The sequence below is a fragment of the Mesoplodon mirus genome, assembly GCF_964341445.2.
Source record: "Mesoplodon mirus genome assembly, chromosome: 9".
In the NCBI taxonomy this organism is placed as follows: domain Eukaryota; kingdom Metazoa; phylum Chordata; class Mammalia; order Artiodactyla; family Ziphiidae; genus Mesoplodon; species Mesoplodon mirus.
The window spans coordinates 97442932-97463355 of record NC_138985.1 but is presented as its reverse complement, the minus strand read 5'-3'; the positions used below and the strand labels follow the sequence as shown (position 1 = coordinate 97463355).

The following is a 20424-nucleotide window of genomic DNA, read 5'->3' as shown; positions in this document are numbered from 1 at the left end:
TGCCTGGGACTGGAGAGGAGTCTGTCACATTCTGGGGTTTCATGTATTAGGAAGACTGTTGTTGCAGCACAGCAAAGCACCTTTCTTCAGAACCAGTTTTATTAGTAATAAAATGTTGTTTTGATCTTATCTGCCACTCTCTCCTCTCTCTCCTTCGGTTCAGAACTCAGGTGGAGAGGAGAAGGGTGTAATTTCTTGGGGCCGCCTTCAATCTCAACAAAGGTAAGACTGGTAACAGGTAATTATAATACAAAGCACACTGTGATCAGTGCAGTGTGAGTTCCAACTTTGAGGAGGTCCTTAGCAAAAGAACAGTCACTTCTGTCAAGAGGATTGCAAAGAATCAGATTCAGAGCAGGAACATCCATGCCAGGGGCCTCCTGCTTCAGAACTTCTTGTTGTAATTTTATATATATAGCACATAATTTAATCAATAAATTTCATTATCAATAACTAAATCTATACATAAATAAATTGAGTTAGAGTTTTTTGTTTCTTGCCACTGGCTGTAAAAATTTAGCCTATGATTGTGTGGTGGTCACCAGAGTAAAGAACTGGTGGAGAAAAAAAAAAAACTGATGGGAAATAAAACTAGAGATATAGTTTGGGGATAGAGGCAAAGGATCCTAAATGTATTGTGTGTGTTTGGGTGTTTATGCTTTAGGCATTGGGCAGTCATTAAAAGTGTCTGAACAGGAAAATAACCAGCTTTGATGTGTGCTTCAGGAAGATTAATGCGGTAGTGCTGTGTCAGAATATCAGGTGCTGCTCAGTGAGGTGAGATTGGAAGTAGGGAAAACTATTAGGAGATTATGGCATTAAATAATGAGAGAGGAAGTCAGATCTTGAACTAGAGGGTATCAGTGTGTATAAAAAGGAAAGAAGAAACACAAAAGATACATGTTTTCAACAAAATTGACAATTTGACTGCTAATCAAATGTGGGACAAAAAAGAGGGAAGAATTAAAGATTCTACCAACATTTTGAGCTGGTGCGATTAGAAAACTCTTGATTAACAGAAATAGGGAGAAGTAAATGTTCAGGAGGGAAAAGAAAAAATTCAGATTTGAACCTATTAAGATCAACACACTGGGAGAACATACGGGTGGAAACTTCCAGCCAGGAGTTGGTGAATCCAGATGGGAACCGTGAGAGTTGTCAGGGTGAGAGAGGAGGCTTCAGAAATGAGTCATAAAGACAGTAGAGTTAAAGCCATGAGACTGAATGAGTTTTCCAAGAGGACATATAGAAGAGAGGATGCAGGAGAGGATCAAGGGCAGATTTTTAGGGAAAACTTATCTTTGGAGCTGGAAAAGAAGAGGAAGTGGAGGAGACACAGGGATAAAAGGGGGATAAGAAAAGTATAAAAGTAAGAATTGCCCAGGCATGGGGACACATTTGGGGGTGGGGGAACAGGGCCAATCATATAAAGTGACTAAGCAAAATGAAAATAAAAAACACTGCATTTGGTAACCGGCTGACTATTGACCTTTAACAAATTATTATGGAGGGATAAGAGCTGAAGCCTAATTGCAAGGATTTACAAGGGAGCTGGTGGTATCAGAATGAAGCAGTCGACAAAGATGACTTTTTTTTTTTTTTTTTTTTTGTTGCCTTACGCAGGCCTCTCACTGCTGTGGCCTCTCCCGTTGCGGAGCACAGGCTCCAGACGCGCAGGCTCAGCGGCCATGGCTCACGGGCCCAGCCGCTCTGCGGCATGTGGGATCTTCCCGGACCGGGGCACGAACCCGTGTCCCCTGCATCGGCAGGCGGACTCTCAACTACTGCGCCACCAGGGAGGCCCCAAAGATGACTTTTTAAAGAAGTTTTATGTTGGAGAGAGAGTGAAGGCACTTGCCCCAGAGGGGTGGGCAGCAGACTGGGGGGCCAGTGGTTTTGTTTATGTTTGTGGGGTTGGTTTTTTCTTTTTATTTATTTATTTATGTGTTTTTTGGTTGGTTGGCTGATTTTGGACAGGAGAAACTTGAATGTGATTACAGTCAGGGAGCAAGATCCAGTGGCAGAGCCAAAGAGAGGAAAGTAAGAGAGACAGCATGGGAAACAGGGCAAAGCTTTAGGGCAGGTGGAGGAGCTCCAGTCAAGAAACTACGATGGCAGGTCAGCCTAGAAGGAGGCTGCCAAAGGGGCAGGTAGGAGCTGGAGGGGTAGCATCAGAACCAGGGAAGTCTAGGGTGGACAGATGGAACGATGGGGAGACAAGGGAACTAGACCAGATGCTGGAGGTGACAGTGGATCAACAGTGCAGTGGGACCGAGGGGGTAGGATAGGCGGGCGGGGAGTGGGTAAGAGCAGGTTTCCTTTGGGTCTATCTACATCTGGAAATCTCCCCACTCTACCCCCCTCAGTCCCTCCCCCACATAAATGCCAGCCTGTCTGACATATAAAATCCTATGAATCATGAAAGTCAAATGTCTAACTTAATCCTAAAATTACCTTCTACATTGCTACTTTGTAACTTGTTCTTAATTATGGTATTAACCAATCAATGTTTTAACATTTTTTTAATTCTAAAAGATGGATAAGTCCAAAATATATATAAATAGACTAATCTGCATTGCTAGTTTCTGTGTTTCCTCAAAAGAAAGTTTGCCAGATAGAAGACGTTTTTGAGATATAATCTGTTATCAGTCTAAGTGCCCAAAGTCTGGGTCTTTTGAGAAGCTTAAATCATGGTGCGGTGCTCGCGCTGCTCCTTGTAAAGCCTATTTCTGCTGATAGTACCTGACTCCCGTTGATGAGGAAAGAACTGGGAAGTTGGAATCATTGCAGGATGGTTTTGGCAGAAGCTTTTCTGTTTTTCTCCACCATTGCCTGGCCTGGTTGGGAAAACTGAAGGATTGCTTGATGCTCTTTTGCTTTAGTTCTCTTTACTTAGTTCTCTTCTGATGTGTCTGGTTGTGTGATTTATATTTAGAATCAGACACTTTGGATGCTGGGGTGGATGCAGAGGGAGAAAGAGACCAAGAGACTAAGAGAGAATCATGATGGGATTTGAATGGGGTTTGGATTCTGGGCTTTTCTGTGAAAGGGACAGTCCCCCAGAACTAAAACTCACTCTTTACTTTAAGGGTAGTAAAGTCCCCAGCAGAAACAACAACAGCGACTTCATGGCTTCACGTCTGTGAATATTTCTGCTTATGTGGTGCTTTGTGAATCTGTCCAGCGAAAATGCTGGAGAGTCCACAGAGCCTGCCATCCTGGTCATAAGTCTCCTGTCGGACTCTCCATTCAGATGTCTCGATTTAATTTTGGCCCCAGCAGCTTTCATTTCTCTCATCAGCGACTCGCCTTACTGTTATGCATGTTGCTGACTTTGCTTCCAGTAGGCAGCAAATCATTTTCCGTATCTCCTTAAGCATCACTCATAGCTCCGCTTAATATCCCCCCTCCCCCACTTTGTCCTTGGACCTCGAGGTGGCAGACAGAGTCTGCCAGTTTTATCAGGTATGAAAGTAACTGGGGAGTTCTTCAGAAGGCAGAGCCTTGAAGTCAGAGCCATTTGCACAAGAGCACTAAGGGTGCCCAGCCAAAAAGAAGGCAGACCCTTGGGCAAGGGGTGATTTGTGCTGTGCCAGCCCTCCAGATCTTTCTCACATGTGCCCTTCAGAGTCTCCACCTGGACTCAGGACTGCCCTGCATGGGCCATGTGCTGTGCCCTGGACCTGGGCTCCCTTCTCCCTTTAGCAGCATTTACCTGCCCCGTGTCCTGCTCCTGTCACCACTCTCTTAGGTGAGAAGCACCCAAGGACAGAGGCTAGACAGGTGGCAGTTACAGAGCAACTCTGGGGATTTGAATCACAGCTCTGCCATTCACTGGCTGAGTGACCTTGGGCAAGTTATATGACTTCTCTGCCCCTTTCTTCATCTGTGGAAAAGCAGTAATATTACCCCCATGAATAGGGTTTTATGAAGAATAGTGACTTAAATTGCACGTGAAGCACTCTGTAGTGCCAAATGTGTGTTAGTGCCTGAAAAACTTACACCTTCAAGGTGTTAAAAGTGGTCATTTTTTTTACGTGTTGTCCCTTCTATTTTTTTTAAATTAATTAATTTATTTTTGGCTGCATTGGGTCTTCGTTGCTGTACGCAGTCTTTCTCTAGTTGCTGAGAGCGGGGGCCACTCTTCGTTGCAGTGCGTGGGCCTCTCAGTGCGGTGGCCTCTCCCGTTGCGGAGCACGGGCTCCAGAGTGCAGGCTCAGTAGTTGCGGCTCATGGGCTCAGTAGTTGTGGCTCACGGGCCCAGCTGCTCCGCGGCATGTGGGATCCTCCCAGACCAGGGCCCGAACCTGCGCCGCCTGCACTGGCAGGTGGATTCCCAACCACTGCACCACCAGGGAAGCCCCCGTCTGTGTTTTTGTTTGTTTTTTGTTTGTTTGTTTTTGTATTTTAATGAGAGCCTTATGGAAAGGGTCCAAGGAATTAACTTTAAAGGACAGAACACTAGGGACAAGGTAGAGATCCTCCCATCACTCTTAAATCATACTAATGCAGCTGTCCAAAGCATTGGTCCTTCCGGTCCCATATTCCCTACTATTGATACTTCCTTTTAAGCAAGGAGAATGGAGGCTGGGGGGTTGGGGAGTAGGACTGCTTAAGGATCATCACAGATTAAAGACTTAATTAATCCAGGAAGCAAGTTGGTCAGAGCTAAACCAGGGTCACAGTCATTCTCTACAGTAAATACCAGAGTACAAAGGAAAGAACAGTGCGTTTAACTACCTGCCATTCTATTTGTAGATTTTCTTTTTCCCATCCTCGATGCAAAGGTTGGTAGCCAATAGGATGTCCATAAAGTAACAAGTGTTAGTAAAGAAAATCACAAAAAATGGGACGTTAATCACACTGACTTAGATGATTTACTTCCGAGTGATCCCTCACACATCTCAACTATGTCTAAATATGACTAACATTTATTCATTAGGAATAAAAAGCGAAGGCAGGCTTAGATGGGTGAAGACTGGGTTCTGAGGAGTAGAAGCTGAGTCACTAATGTTAAGCTCTCCCCTTTGCCCTGCACTCATGGCTCACCAACATCAGTAGAATCTGAACTCATAAAATGGACTTTGTCGGTGATTACTATTATTATTACTACTATCATGATTATTTGGCTGTTCAGTTTCTGCACGCTTTTCCAGTTTTGAGAAGATTTCTTTTCCCCTTGATGTTTTCTGGGGCAGAAGCTGAAAACTCCCTCTCCCAGTCTTCCTAGCCGCTGGGACTCAGACTATGACTGAGGCTCTGCTGTCCGATGCACCCATTGTAGCCTTTAGCTAGTGGTACAAGGAAGCAAAGGCAAGGAGGAGACCTGTTGGCAGTTGGCTACAGCAGTGTCAACAATGGGGACTTTCTAGCAGCAGCAGTGGCTGGGGGAGCCCCAGCTGCACATGTGCCAGGTGACTTCAGAGGGCAAGTTGTGATGTCCATCCAGCAAATGTTACCCTCACTAGATGAGCTCTGGAGCAAGATTTTGGCTGTGGTCCTAGCGGCTGCCATGCCTCATTTGTTCCTGCTCAGTTTCTAAGCCTGGTTCTGAAGTCTGTGAAAGACACAATATCCTTTTATTAAATTTTTTTCTCACTTAAATCAACCACATCTCTTTCAGTTGTTTGCAACTATAAAACCCTGGCTAATACAACTGGTGAGACAAGTTTTTACTATGATGGCTGGGACTGCCAGCCATCTGCCAATTTTCTCCCTTTCATCTTTTGGTAGTAGAACTCCAGATTTTAGCTTCATCCACAGCAGCATCGGGTCCTGATCTTAAAAAGAAAGGGTGTATGCTAATTCTATCATCTGTGTCTTTTCTGAGTCAGTTCAATTGATTGATTTTTTCCCCCTCATTATGTGTTGTATTTTCCAGCTTTTTTGCATGCCTGGTAATTTTTTTGTTGGATGTTAAACACTATGAATTTTACCTTGTTAGGTGCTGAATAATTTTTTATTCCTGTAAACATACTTGAGTTTTGTTATGGAATGCGATTAAGTTACTTGGTATATTAGTCTCCTGAGGCTGCTGTAACAAATTACCTCAAATGTAGTGCCTCGAAACAATAGAAATTTATTCTTTAGGCCAGAAGATGTCAGCAGGGTATCTCCAGAGGCTCCAGGGAAAAATCCATTTCTTGCCTCTTCCAGCTTCTGGTGGCACCCAGCATCCCTTGACTACATCACTCCAATCTCTGCCAGTTATTTTCCCAGTGCCTTCTCCTCTCTGTGGGTCTGCTTTGCCTCTGCCTCCTTCTTACAAGGACACTTGTGATGGCATTTGGGGCCCACCTGGATAATCCAGGATGACCTCTTCATCTCAAGATCCCTAACATAGTCACATCTGTAAAAATCCTTTTTTTCAAATCAGGTAACATTTATAGGTTCCAGGGATTACGACTTTTATCTTTGGGCCACCGTTCATCCCATCACACTTGGAAACAATTTAATCTTCTTATGTCTTTTTTTTTTTTCTTTTTTTTTTTTGTGCAGTACGCGGGCCTCTCACTGTTGTGGCATCTCCCGTTGCGGAGCACAGGCTCTGGACGCACAGGCTCAGCGGCCATGGCTCACGGGCCCAGCCGCTCCGTGGCATGTGAGATCTTCTCGGACCGGGGCACGAACCCGTGTCCCCTGCATCGGCAGGCGGACTCTCAACCACTGCGCCACCAGGGAAGACCTTATGTCTTGTTTTAAGCTCTGTTAGGTGGGACCAGAGTAGTGTTTAAGCTAGAATTCATTTTGCCCCACTACTGAGGCAGAACCCTCTGAGAATTCTACTTGACATCCCATGAATTAGGAGGTTTTCTACTCTGGCTAGTGGAAGAGGAGCTCTTCTTGCCTCTGTGTGAGCTCTAGAGAATTTTCTTTCTAGTACTCTCAGGTGATGCTTTCCCAGGCCTTGACTAGTTTCTTCACACACATGCAGTGAACAATGCTCAGATGAGACCCGAGGGTAGGGTTAGGAGGACTCTGCATATCTCCAGAGTTCTCTCTGTGAAGCATTCTCTTTCCTGGTACTCTACCCTGCAAACCCTAACTACCTGGGATTCCTGGGACTCCCAGCCCCACTCCCTCAGCTCTGGGTTTCCCCATCTTGCACCACACTCTGGGACACCTTCAGGGCTCACCTCATTTGTTTACTTTCTCTCAAGGATTGTTGTCCTTTGTTGCCTGATGTCCTACATCTTGAAAACCATTATCTCGTGTTTTGTCTTGTTGTTGTTTGGAGTAAGAGGATAAAACCAGTCCCTGTTACCCCATCTTGGCTGGAAGGAGAAAGCACTGTTTTTTAAAAATAATATTCATGACCAAGTGTGCCCTCCCCTTCCCCTTTCTGCTTTCTTGCTCACTGGAATATGGGTATGATGGTGGGAGGTGGAGCAGGCATCTTGGACTATGAGGTACAGCCCTGCACTGCCTGCCCAGACTCTTACATACAGAGAGATACATTTTTATCTTGTTCAAACCATTGTGCTTTTAGATCTCTCTGTTTCTCTGGCTTAACTGGTACCCAATTAATAGAATTATTTACGAAACATCGTAGTATCATCTCTTTTTGTCCTTTCTGGCTGAGAGACTTGAAAAATGATCCTCTGGGCCACAACAGCAGTCTACAGATAAACCCTCCTCAACAATTCAAAAATAATTTCTAATGGGAATTAGTGCATATGCATGTGTGTGTACCTTTGTGTGTGTGCATGTGTGTGTTGCATAGATCAACAGACACTGTAACTTATTTTTCTTTTAACAAAGTTTCTGAGCACAATAAATAACACTTAATAGCATTATGACATCTAACTTCTAGTCTAGGTGCCATGAAACTATGACCTGTGGCCTAAATCTGGCCCTTCACTTGGTTTTGTACAACCCACAAGCTAAGAATGGTTTTTACATTTTTTTAAATAGTAGAAAAAAATCAAAAGATTTTTTTGACATGTGAAAATTCTATGAAGTTCACATTTCAGTGTCCATATATAAAGTTGTGTTAGAACACAGGCACGCTCATTCATTTATACTTGTCTACAGTGGCTTTTATGCTTCAGTGGCAGAGTTGAGTAGTGGTGACCAAGACTGTGTGGCCAGCAAAGGCTAAGGTATATACTATATGGCCCTTGCCGAGAAAGTATCCTGACCCCTATTTTAGTCCAAAGAACACTTTTTTAAGCTTTAGCTCTACCGCTTAATAGGCATTCGGATGGCATTGGTATGTGATATAAAGAGGATCGTCATGTAGAGCAACAGCAAATAATAGGCACAGGTTCACTCACAGTTCTGGGGCATGTAAACAATAGTGAGTCCACACATCACCGTCAATCGCTGTTGGGCACTGCTGTTCCCCAGGCATTTCAAATCACCATGGAGCAGAGTGCACAGCCTAACCAAGGTTTTCTACTCACTCAGCCCACCAGATTTGGAATTTGACTATTCTTGAGGTGTCCTCTCACGCCTACATCCAGAAAGAAAAAGGAGATTCATATATTTTTTTAATTTTGTTTATAAATTGTGTATTGGAATATTTCAAATCTTCAGAATTCAAATTGACCAACAATGCAACCATACTGTAATGATATATGTGCCTCTCTCTTTGACATAGAGAAGGATCTTTCTTCTGTCTCATGCTTTATTCCACGGGTCAAATGTTTCAGAGAACTGTTGACTAATGAGAGAGGGAATGCTCACTTTATTACTGATTCTAGTAGGATTCTAAGTTAAAAACCCCTAAACTGTATGATCTCTCAGGCTCTGTTCATGTCTAAGGGAGAAGTAACATTTGTCAAGCACTAACTGTTAGATATAGGAACACGGCCAACTCAAAGGGTGACGTTAATATCCTGTGGTCAGGAAACGGAGGAATAGTGGAATATTATCCTAAATCTCCCACTTTTGAAGACCTCCCCGAGAGAGATAGGAGTACTGATTACGAAACCAGATAAAGCAATATGTGCTCAGCAGAGTTTGGATCCCATATGCAATGTAGGATCCAGGGAGCCAGGCTGAACCCAGGGAATCCTTCTTTTGTTCCATGGAAGAGAGGCCTGAGGAGGTGTATCTGTCAATCTCTGCATCAAGGGTCAAAAATACTGGATTGAGGGAAGGCTCCACCCAGCAGAAGCAAGGTTTGCTTTGAGGCTTAGAGAGGAGCTGGCTTGGGGTCTCCACACAGGTGACCGGGTCAGGCCAGTGGCCCTGGAGGAGGGTGTCTGCTGAGGAGTGAGGAAGAGATGACAGGTCTTCCCAGTTCTGAGGAGCAAGATGTGGACCACCTAACCTCATCATCCTCAGATGGCAGAGGGAGTTGACTGCCTCCACCTCTGAGACTCCTTAGTCAAAAGGAGCTGACTGCAGCTTCAGAAGAGAGAAAGAGGCGGTGGAGCCAGATTCCTGGACAGGCACGGGGCCTTTATCTCAGCTCACTGATGTCCCCCACAGGCACAAAGGTTGATAAATGTCCTTAAAGCTGACCAACCACGGCTGGGGGCGGAGGGGTGCGGGGGAGGAGAAGGGGGGGTAGACAAGAGGAGTGTTGAGCCCCCCCTGGAGGCCACAGCCAACTGCAGACCAGAGGCATCCAAGGTTGTTTGGAGCTGACCTTAACAACACTCCTTTGAGGTGGTCTAACTGTGTCCATTTAAGCAAGGAAACTGAGATTAAAAAGGCTAAGAATTTGGGGAGACAATGGGGCATAGTGGAAAAATCATAGGCTTTGGAGTCAAACAAACCTAGGTGAGTTAGCCAGCTATTGACTATATTATGTAACCAAGCTACTTTGAAGTGTTTATGTAAAAATAAAGTGAAATCATATTGCATGTGCAAGACTAGCATTAAGTCTGGCATGTGGTAGTGTGCGGTAATTTTAGTAATTCTTTTCTTCGTCCAAGGTCACAGGGCCAGTAAGCAGCTACAGGAGCTGGGGTCGATACCCTGGTCTTCCGGATCTGGAACCCCAGGCATCCTGCCCTCGGTGACGATTTCCTCTCAGCTTCCTGCGAGAGTAAAACCCAGGTTCCCCTTTAAAAGGCCTTTCCCAGTTAAGCTGGTTCATCTTCACATCTAAGAAATAAGATGGTTCCCAAACAACCCCTTTTTAGGGCTAGAGTGCTGTTCTTCCCCACAACCTCTTCACTCTCACTTCCAGGGAAATATAAACACTCCTTGGTGAGGGGCTGGAACTCAGAAGGCTGGCCAGCCTTGCCTTTCCCAGTGATTGTTTTGAGCTCGCAAGGGAAACCCTTGAAGGGAATCCCTCTGAGCAGCAAAGTCCATCCCTTTTATGGACAGATTCTCCTGCTGCTGCATAGCAAACCCTGAGCAAATTGTTTTGGCACGCACAAGGCTACAGATCTTTTTGTCCAAAAGGCAAACATGTTTCTCTGAATTCATAACAGTAGCTCAGTCTTAAAGGTCTTCTAATCCCTTCGAATGCCTCCTCTATCCAGACATTTCTCAAGCTTAATAAATAGTAAGAGGCTAAAGCTAAAAAGGGTCCCCCTATTTACAAAAATGATTTGTCCAACTGGCTACTTCTAAACTAGGGTCTTTCAACCTCAGCACTATTGAAATTTTGGATAAGGCTTTTTCTTGGCACTGTGGAACGTTCAGCAGCATCCCTGGCCTCTACCTATTACCTGCCAGTAACACGGCCCCATCCTGTCCTCCCAAGTTGTGACAATCAAACATGTCTCCAGACATTGTCAAATGTCCCCGGAGAGTTAAAATCACCACCCCCCCCGGGAACCACTGCTCTAACAGACCTGGTATGACATTTAAAATGGGTCTTAAGACTCTGGTTTTTAACCCTTGCTTCCGCACTGGACACCTCAAGTCATTAGTGAGCCAAATGGGAATTTGGGGGGGATGCCAAGTATGAATGAATTTAAGGGTGTTGAGAACAGTGGCGCATAGCATACTACAGAGATGTTCACCATCTTATTTCTAACTCACTTAATGTCAGGACAAGAGGACCAGGGTAGGGCACTGAACCAAACGGACCCTTAACTACACATTAGATGAACAAAGCTTTTCTGAACTATTAAAATCCCAGGCCAAGATACAGAAACTGCATAGGAACTTCAATGTACCCTGAATGCACTTCACCTGAGATCTCATTTAATCCCTGTTAGTAATAAAAGATATAGGTGTCGGGCTTCCCTGGTGGCGCAGTGGTTGAGAGTCCGCCTGCCGAGGCAGGGGACGTGGGTTCGTGCCTCTGTCCGGGAAGATCCCACATGCCACGGAGCGGCTCGGCCCGTGAGCCATGGCCGCTGAGCCTGTGAGTCCGGAGCCTGTGCTCCACAACGGGAGAGGCCACAACAGTGAGAGGCCCGTGTAACGCAAAAAAACCCCAAAACTAAAACCAAAACAAAAAAAAAAAGATATAGGTGTCATATCTTTTTTAGAGGGAACCAAAACTCGAAAAGGTTAAGTAATTTATCCAAGGTCAGTCAGCTGACAACTGGCAGGGAGGGGCTTAATACTCAGAGCTGGATGGGATGATAGTTAATATTAGAGATCAACGAGTGCTCACGTTTGGCCAAGGATTTGAACACATCAATTCTTTTAACCATATTGTTTGGGTTACTCTTATTGTAATATTGGGACAGAGGTCAATTTGGCCTTTCTAATTTAGCGATTTTTCCCATCCTTTCGGGTCAGGCAGCCCAGATGCTGGATTTGTCTTTTGGATCAAACACAACGCCTTACTCTTCTAACCGCAGTCACTCTGACTCCCTCTTCCCTTGATTGGTTAGCATCTAGTGCCCCTGGAGTCACTACGACCCCAGACAGTTGCTAGTTCTCGGCCTGATGTCTCTACATCCAGAGCAGCTAGGTTCTCTGACATGAGCCATCCTCTGGAAATTCAGTCCTAGGAGTTAACTGCAAGTCCCATTTCCTACATTCACAGAGAAGTCCATCTGCCCTTCTCGTACTTATCTTATTGAAAAAGCCCCGCCCCTCCAGAAGGTACTGTGGATCAATGGAAGTAAAACTTTAGACAATAAAAAGGAAAGGAAGGTAGGGATGGAATAAGAAGTGGTAATGCAGTAAGGAACGCAAAATACTGAAGACTACACAACACAAAACTGGACAGAGGGGAACACTAAAATCAGAAGATTAGGAGAAGGAAAGCAAAGAGAGGGAGAGTGGTCAAAAGATGGGAAAGAAAGAGATGAGAGAAACTGAGCCAGAAGAAAGGAATATTATAAAGAGAATCTGCCCCAAAGCCATCTTCTTTTTTTTTCTTTTTTTTTTTTTTTGCGGTACACAGGCCTCTCACTATTGTGGTCTCTCCCATTGTGGAGCACAGGCTCCGGATGCACAGGCTCAGCGGCCATGGCTCACGGACCCAGCTGCTCCGTGGCATGTGGGATCATCCCAGACCGGGGCACGAACCCGTGTCCCCTGCATTGACAGGCAGACTCTCAACCACTGCGCCACCAGGGAAGCCCAAAGCCATCTTCTTGACTGTTGATTTCTGGTTAGCTTTTTTTTTTTTTTCTCTTCTATTGAAGTGTAGTTGATTTACAATATTGTGTTAGTTTCATGTGATTGTTTTTTAATTGAGATAAAATTGGTATATAACATTATATAAATTTCAGGTGTACACCATTATAATTCGACACCTGTATACATTATAAAGTGATTACCAGCAAGAATCTAGTAACCAGCCATCACCATACAATGGACCCCCTTCACGCATTTCACCTCCCCACCCCTGACCCTCTTCCCCTCTGGTAACCACCAATCTGTCTTTCCGTATCTGTGAGTTTCTGTTTTGATTGTTTGTTTTGGTTTGTTTTCTTCTTTTAGATTCCACATAAAAATGAGATCATACTGCATTTGTCTTTCTCGGTCTGACTTATTTCACTTATGTAATACCCTCAAGGTCTATCCATGTTGTTGCAAATGGTGAGATCTCATCCTTTTTCAGGCAGTGTAGTATTCCATTGTATATATCCACCACATCTTTGTGCACTCATCCATCGATGAACACTTAGGTTGTTTCCATATCTAGGCTATTATGAATAATGCTGCCATGAAAATGGTTAGCTTTTAATTTGAGCATTTACCTGTGAATAAATGGCAAGATGTCTGTGCACAACTCATATAGTAAAAACTTCCACTTATTAGAACCCGACCTTTCTAGATTATTAAATTAGCCAGAAGGGTTTAGCTATACTCTAATTTTAGGAGAAAGATGCACACAGAGTAAAAAGCTACTGTTAGGGATTCAAAGAAAAACGCCATGGTGGATCTTCAGTATAGATTCACCCGTAAGTAGTGCAAAAGGAACCCCCATCACAAAGTATTGAGGTTGCTTTCCATAAACCACACCAGACAAGTGGCCCCACTACTATAAAATCCTACTTACATGATCAAAATAATCTTCAAACCACTGACTCAAAATCCATAAATATATAATAGTTACCATTTATTGATCACTTACAGTTATTCCTACAGCAATGCTGTAAGGTGAGGACCATCATCCCCATTGACAATGACAAAGACATAGTGGCCAAGAAAGGTTGAGTAACTTGCCCAAGGTCACACAGCTAGTCACTGGGGTTGGCTCTAGACCCCTCAGTCTTCCTCCTAAGCTGGGTCTATCCCTCCCCCTTCCAACTTCCCCTCCCCGCAACACTGCCATCTGGTTACAGTCAATGCACAGTTTTTGCTAGAGTAGACCAGTAAACTCAGAAATTTTTATCCACAAAGGCTGAAACAAAATCATGCTTTGTGCTCAATTCATAGAATTGTAGAATTCCAGGGCTGGCAGGGACACCAGGTCATGAAGTCCCCCTCTCGTTTTTTGCAGATGAGCCATACCAGGCTCAGTGAATTGAAAGGTCCAAAGGCACTACAGCTAACTAGAAAATTAAGTTGAATTCCCCATTCTTTAAAAATATCCTATTCCTGAGAGTTTTCTTGTGCCCCTGAGGGCACATTCTTCTCTCCCAGAGGGCTGCTTTGCTGCTCTCACACCAACTGTGGGCGCTCTGGAGCCTCCCAAATGCACCATCTTGTGTCTCTGCAGGGTGGGTGGGGCTACAGTAGGAGCAGCCCCTGGGGTTGCTGCTGTGCAGGTTGGGAGGAGCCCTGAGGTCTCTTGGCAGACCACAGCTCTGCGGCAAAAACAAAATCAGCAGTTCCCAGCTCCCTGCTTGATACTATTACTTTTATAATCTATGGTTCCCTTTAAATATCGTGTAACATAACAGGCTTATAATTCAAAACACATTTGTACAAAATGTAAAAGACGTACTCTACAAGCCCATGAATACAAGAAGCAATGTTCCCTTTGGGCCTCCTATTGAAAGCCGACAATACTTCTTCAAACAATCTGACATTTTTTGCCTCTTTGCTTTCACACTCTGCATTATCCACTCACTGTTGTTTTCCTATCGATCAACTCTTAAGTTTCGCCTGGGTCCTCTTGCTGGTATGTGAATGCATGTGAAGCGCTTGTTTTCTTTCAGGACAGACATTCCCTGCTGTGCTTTTCCTGGATTTGGACTATTTTTATTATTTACTTTATGTTGCCATGGAGATGGGGAGATCACAGATGTTCAGAGTTGGAATCTAGGGCCACAGGAGACATTTATCACTGTACTTTGGATGAAGTGGGCTCTTGTTCCCTGTTTCTGCAGAGCCAAGTGTTTATTTTGTAAAGAAGTTACTAATGAGGACTCAGGCGTAATGAATAATCCGAAACTCTCCTTCAACTCCACCGCACAACAGTGAGTGATCTTATTAGAGTGCAAGGTGTGGTTCTTGACAATACAGAGGTGAGCAGCTGTCTGTTTTCTCCCTTGTAGGAAACAGTATGATGCATCAGAACAAGGGACCCATTCATCATTCTTTCCCAGCCCCCCAAGAAGAGAAACTGTCCCAATTTATTTCAACCATGCTCTACCAGGAAACAAAGAACCGGGGGGCTCACCAGGATGCTGCCATCATCACTGATGAATGTTTGCAGACTATCAGTGAACAAAGTGTGAGTCTGAACAAAATAAACTATGGTGGGCAATGCTTACAAGGCTACATGTTAAAGCCACACTGTTTAGTTACTACCCAGAGTGGGGGTAGTAACAGCAACCTTTATTATTTTCAAGGCTCTGCGGAGCTCAGAGTACAACTGAATTGAACTAAAGATAAAAATAAGGACACAAAAACTCACTGCAGGTGAGATCTTTGGAGACTGAGCCCAAACATTTTAGCTTTTAAACAAGTACCTTATAGTGTTCATTCTCCTAAGGGCCACCCGAGGTAAATGGTGGTTATCGTCTCTCTGTCCAAACCAGATGGGGTCCTTAGTTCCCTTCTGCACACAGGAAAGACCACTGATGTCTAAAGAAAACAAAGGAGATAAACACAATAATGGCAAAAGACTGTCCCCACTTTATAATATTCCAGGGCGTCAAGCAATCACTCCTCGTTGCCCTCTCCAACTACCAAGACCTCTCCCTTGATCCCCTTCTCTCACTTTTTCTATGGGACTCTGATGACTGCCCCATTTTCTTGGACTCTTGCTACTTGACTTTTTGGCTCCCTGCAGGCTTTACCTGGGCACTGTGCTTGGGATTTTCCACTGATCTGCACCAAGTCCCCTTAATCCGCCCCATAACCTCCTCCTGCTTCCAACCTTTGTTTTAGGGACCCCAGTTCAACACTTACCCTCTAAAAATATTTGGACATATTTTTTCATCCTTTCTATCTCTCCTCTTTCTTTTTTTCTTTCACCCTCACTCTTTCTCCACCTCTCCCTTTCCTTCTTGTTTGAAGCTCACATTTTCTCTTTAAACAATCATTTTTCCTTTCCCAGTAGCTTTTGTAATTTGGTATGAAAATGAACACATCTATAGCTAAAACATTAAAAGAGGCAATAGTGACAGAAAGAACATTGGACTAGTTTAAGGCTTTAGTGCTCACATTTACTAGATGTAGGATATTGGGAACGTACTTAATGTTCCTAAACCTAGGTTTCCTCATTTGAAAAATGAGAATAATAGTCTACACTAAACAGAACTGTGAAGCTAGCATGGAAGAAAACCCCTGGTAGAGTCTCACTAAAAGGTGATTCGTTCATTCAACTGAACTCAAAGATTCATTTGGCAAGTATTATTCATCTAGGTATGACATCTAGGTAATGGTGATGATATTTTCATAAAGTAAAAAAATCCAGGGCTTCCCTGGTGGCGCGGTGGTTGAGAGTCCACCTGCCGATGCAGGGGACACGGGTTCGTGTCCCGGTCCGGGAAGATCCCACATGCCGCGGAGCGGCTGGGCCCATGAGCCATGGCCGCTGAGCCTGCGCGTCCAGAGCCTGTGCTCCGCAACGGGAGAGGCCACAACAGTGAGAGGCCCGCGTACCACAAAAAAAAAAAAAAAAAAAAAAATCCAGATACAGTTGTCAAGAACTATGAAGAGTCTGAGGTTTTACCCTTCTTATAAGCTAGCAAGTTAACCTGGTGCAGTTGTTTAAGTTCTGGCAGAAGACACAAGACTACTGGCTCAGAGACAAAGGACTTTGTTATTCACAACAGTAACAGTAGTTGTGTTTTGGCATTTTTCTTGTGCCAGATTCCTGGAACACCATCTCCATTGGGCAACATGAAGAAGGCCAGGTGACACCTGCACACAAAATGGGTTGCTTTCCGGGAGAGGAACCCTGAGCTAAGGGAACCTGAACCCATAACAGAGGTCCATAAATCATGCCTGCTCTTTGCTCCTGGAGGTGACGCCGTCTCTACCTTCCAAAGCTGTTTACTACACAAATATCATTGAAAAGACCATCTAGAAGAAAGTCAGTGCCTCTGCTTATAGAACATCCAGAAATGCAAGAGACCCATGGAGAATTGTCTCCAAACAAGAGCAAACTGTTTGTCAAGCATTTGCCTAATCCTAGTGACAAATGGACAGAATATTTGAAATTGGACTGTAAGTTCAAGTCTTCTAGGTCTATCTGCAGTACAACAGAATCTATATCAAACAATGGAAGACTACTAATTGTGACATAAACCTGAACAGTAATTTACTACAATTTAAAAAACAGCTAAGGCCAGGATTCATGCATTTCTAAATACAGAACAAGTCTTACAGACCATCTTTATTTGGCCACTTATCTCAGTTCCCAACTGAGATAACATCATTATATTAAGCTGTCCTTACTTTCCCATTAAATAAACAGATATAAATATGAAATTTATAGCAGTAGTAAGAACTCAAGTTCAGGAGTCAGAATGCCCAGGCTCAAAATTCAGCTTAACCACCATAGAGGGACCTGGAGAGTTATTTAACTTCGCTGCTTTATTTCTGCTTCTGTAAAATGGAGATAATGATAGTGTTTTCTTCGTAAGATTGATGAGGAGATAAAATGTTATAATCCATGTAACATGCTTAGAACATGCTTCAATAAATGCTAGCTATTTTTAATAGTGAATATTCACACAATCCTTTGGATATAGCATTCTTCCTCAAGTGCCAGACTTTAAAAAATGTATTCAATCTAGAGCCTAGGGTTTCCGAATATATCCACAAGCACTTATAACCAAAACTGCTCTCCCTGCTTTCTGCTCTCACCACTAACCTACTTAAGTAGGGTTCTATGTAAATAAGAAGGAAGAAAAATCGGTACCAAATAAAAGGTCCACCCTCCCTGAGCATTCATACAGTCAGTTTCAAGCTTTACTTCCACTCCAAGAAGAATGTTCTTTACTAAACTTTATTCATGTACTTAAGGGAGATGAAGAGAATAGCATTTATGGATTCTTATCTGGAAATAATCTGAGTTAGTATTATCGTCTTTTTGTTTTAGCTGTAGCCCAAACATTCTATTTAATGACTAAATTGGTAAAATCCTAAATAGGAATCTGTCTATTTATGTTTTCTTAGTCTTTTTAATTCTTGAATTCTCCAAAGGCAATCAGCACAAGAAATCCTGGGGCTCAAGGAAAATGTTTTCCAATCCACTAAACACATACTACCCTAGTTATAATTATCTGTGCCCTCTTTCAGTTGGAGCTCGAAGGGCCTTTGCAATCATGGCTTCAAACCCTTTGCTTTGTGGACCAGGAACCCAGCCAGCTGAGGCAGACGGTTCCCAGTCAGGGAGTGGCAAAGTTGTGAGCTGGGTTCCAGTGCTGTCTGATGCTCTGCATCATACCTTCCCTTCTGCCTCACCACTTTCTGTCCCCTTCTGTTTCCTTCATTCTCAGCATCAGAGCAGGTAAATTTAGTTCGTATTGCATGAAATGTGTTGAATGAGATGTATCGAATGGAAACGAAATGTGTTTCATTTTAGTTGCTGGTGCTTTATTCTGCAGTTGTGAGCAAGGTAACAAGGTTACCCTGATTTCCCAGTTGGGCTCTTTCAGCTTATTAAAACTACAGTGGTCCTCAGGGTGGTGACACTATCCGGTTTGACACTGTGATGGCAGACACATGATATTACACACTTGTCAAAATCCATAGAATGTACAACACAAGGAGTGAACCCGACTGTAAACTATAGACTTCAATTAACAATACTGTATCAATACTGGGTCATCACTTCCAATAAGTCTACCACAGTCATGCAACATGCTAATACCAGGGGAAACTGTTGGGGAATAGAGAGGTGTCAGGGAACTCTGTACTCACTCCTTAGTTTTTCTGTAAACCTAAAACTGTTCTAAAAAAATAAAGCCCGGAACTCCCTGGCGGTCCAGTGGTTAGGACTCTGTGCTTTCACTGCCGAGGGCGTGGGTTCAATCCATGGTCGGGGAACTAAGATCCCACAAGCTGTGCGGCCAAAAATAAAATAAAATAAAATCTATTATATCTATTTAAAAAAAACCTACAGTGGTCCAACCTTGTTATATTTGAGAGATAGTGTGGTAATGGAGTTTCTTTACCAATAAAAATACCCACAAACAAACAAACACCAGTAATGTCTTATCTCATTTGGCCTCTGCCTTTGGTATGAAAAAGTAAATTCTAGAACTCATTAATCATATTGTTTACATCCAACATGGAAATATACAATGTAAATATTGGTTCTTAATAAAACTGACAATTTGTATGGCACTATTCAATGTGGCTTTGAAAAAAACTGTCATCTTATCAATAGCTGGTGCACATCTGCTCAACGCACAGTGAACACTGAAATGAATTCTGTTAATGGTTTTGAACTGTTCCTTCTGAGTTTTTTCCCTGCCATTGTTTTCGTACTGTTTGTACAGCTAGCTTATATTTTTGCCAGTTTCTTTGATGGCTTGTTAAAAACTGATCTAAACACCTTAAACTTTCTTCTTCTTTGTGCACATGTCAAAAGTTTTCAAAAGTAATAAATCTTTCTCATATTTGTCTGCATGAACTTATAACACAAAAGCAAGCAAAGCAGAGTGTTGTCCACCGGATCCATGAAGATTTAGAAAATCTTAGCCTTTGAATCAATTCACCAAGCACATTGGGTAATAATTCTTGAATTTTTCACTATATTCTTGTCAGACAATGGTAGTGGTTGAATTTTTATAGTAGCCAGTTGCCTTGTTAGTAATGGAACATTTAACGAGGTTTTCCCTGATGGAGCATTCCATCCTGTCTCCCAGAGCCCATCTACTTTGAATGATGCTGCGTGTGAAGTTTCATTGTCAGATTTAATTTTAGTTCATATTCAGTTTTCTAGGAACAGTAATCTCAAGACTATAAGATGTAAGATGTCAATAGCCTTCTTTTTATTCTCACTATATTCTGTTTCAGAATACCACTGTAACTTGGCAGGCATTGTAGAACTATTTTGCAAATTTTTACTGCATGAAGTACATCCAGTAACTCTTAGCACCATAAAAGGTGAACCCCCGTGACAAATAATAATTACTGTTCTTCTTGTCTTTGCATGACTTTATGAGATACTCTTCCACACATGGCCTTTGTTTTCTGGAAAGATGCTTCATTCTGGTCAGACTTGTCATATCAGCTTGATCCTTTTCTTGTTATAAACATAATTATTTCATCTTACTATGGGGGGATAAATATAAATATAAACATAAACTGTCACAGAGATAGATACATATATATGTATTATATCTGTAAATAGGAAGATTGAAAAGACAGAAAAATTAATTCACTAAAACTACAATAATATGATACTATCATAATGCAATGCATTACATGTCCACTTGATATTGTACAACTGATTTCCACTCCATGAGGAGAACACGTGCTAAACACATGCACCCAAGGCTTGCCCAGCATTTAATGGAGCGTGGTCACTCCCATGTTAATGGAGGGTACGCACTTGTAATAATTTACCCGAGGGGACACGCACAGGCCTGAATTCAGGAACAGACTGAAGCAGAGCTACGAGCTCTGTTCAGAGGAACATCTATCCATAAACCATTCAAATATATACACAGAGACATCAAGAGAAATGCTATT

General features: G+C 43.1%; 1 long non-coding RNA gene across 1 annotated transcript in view; it reads right to left on the bottom strand.

Moving 5' to 3' along the window:
- Window positions 1-15453, bottom strand: part of LOC309810731 — a 27740-nt gene extending 12287 nt beyond the window's left edge. Inside the window, exon 1 of the long non-coding RNA XR_014295051.1 lies at window positions 15240-15453. This is a non-coding gene — a long non-coding RNA (uncharacterized lncRNA). The remainder of the gene's footprint in view (window positions 1-15239) is intronic.
- Between the last annotated feature and the right edge of the window lie 4971 nt (window positions 15454-20424).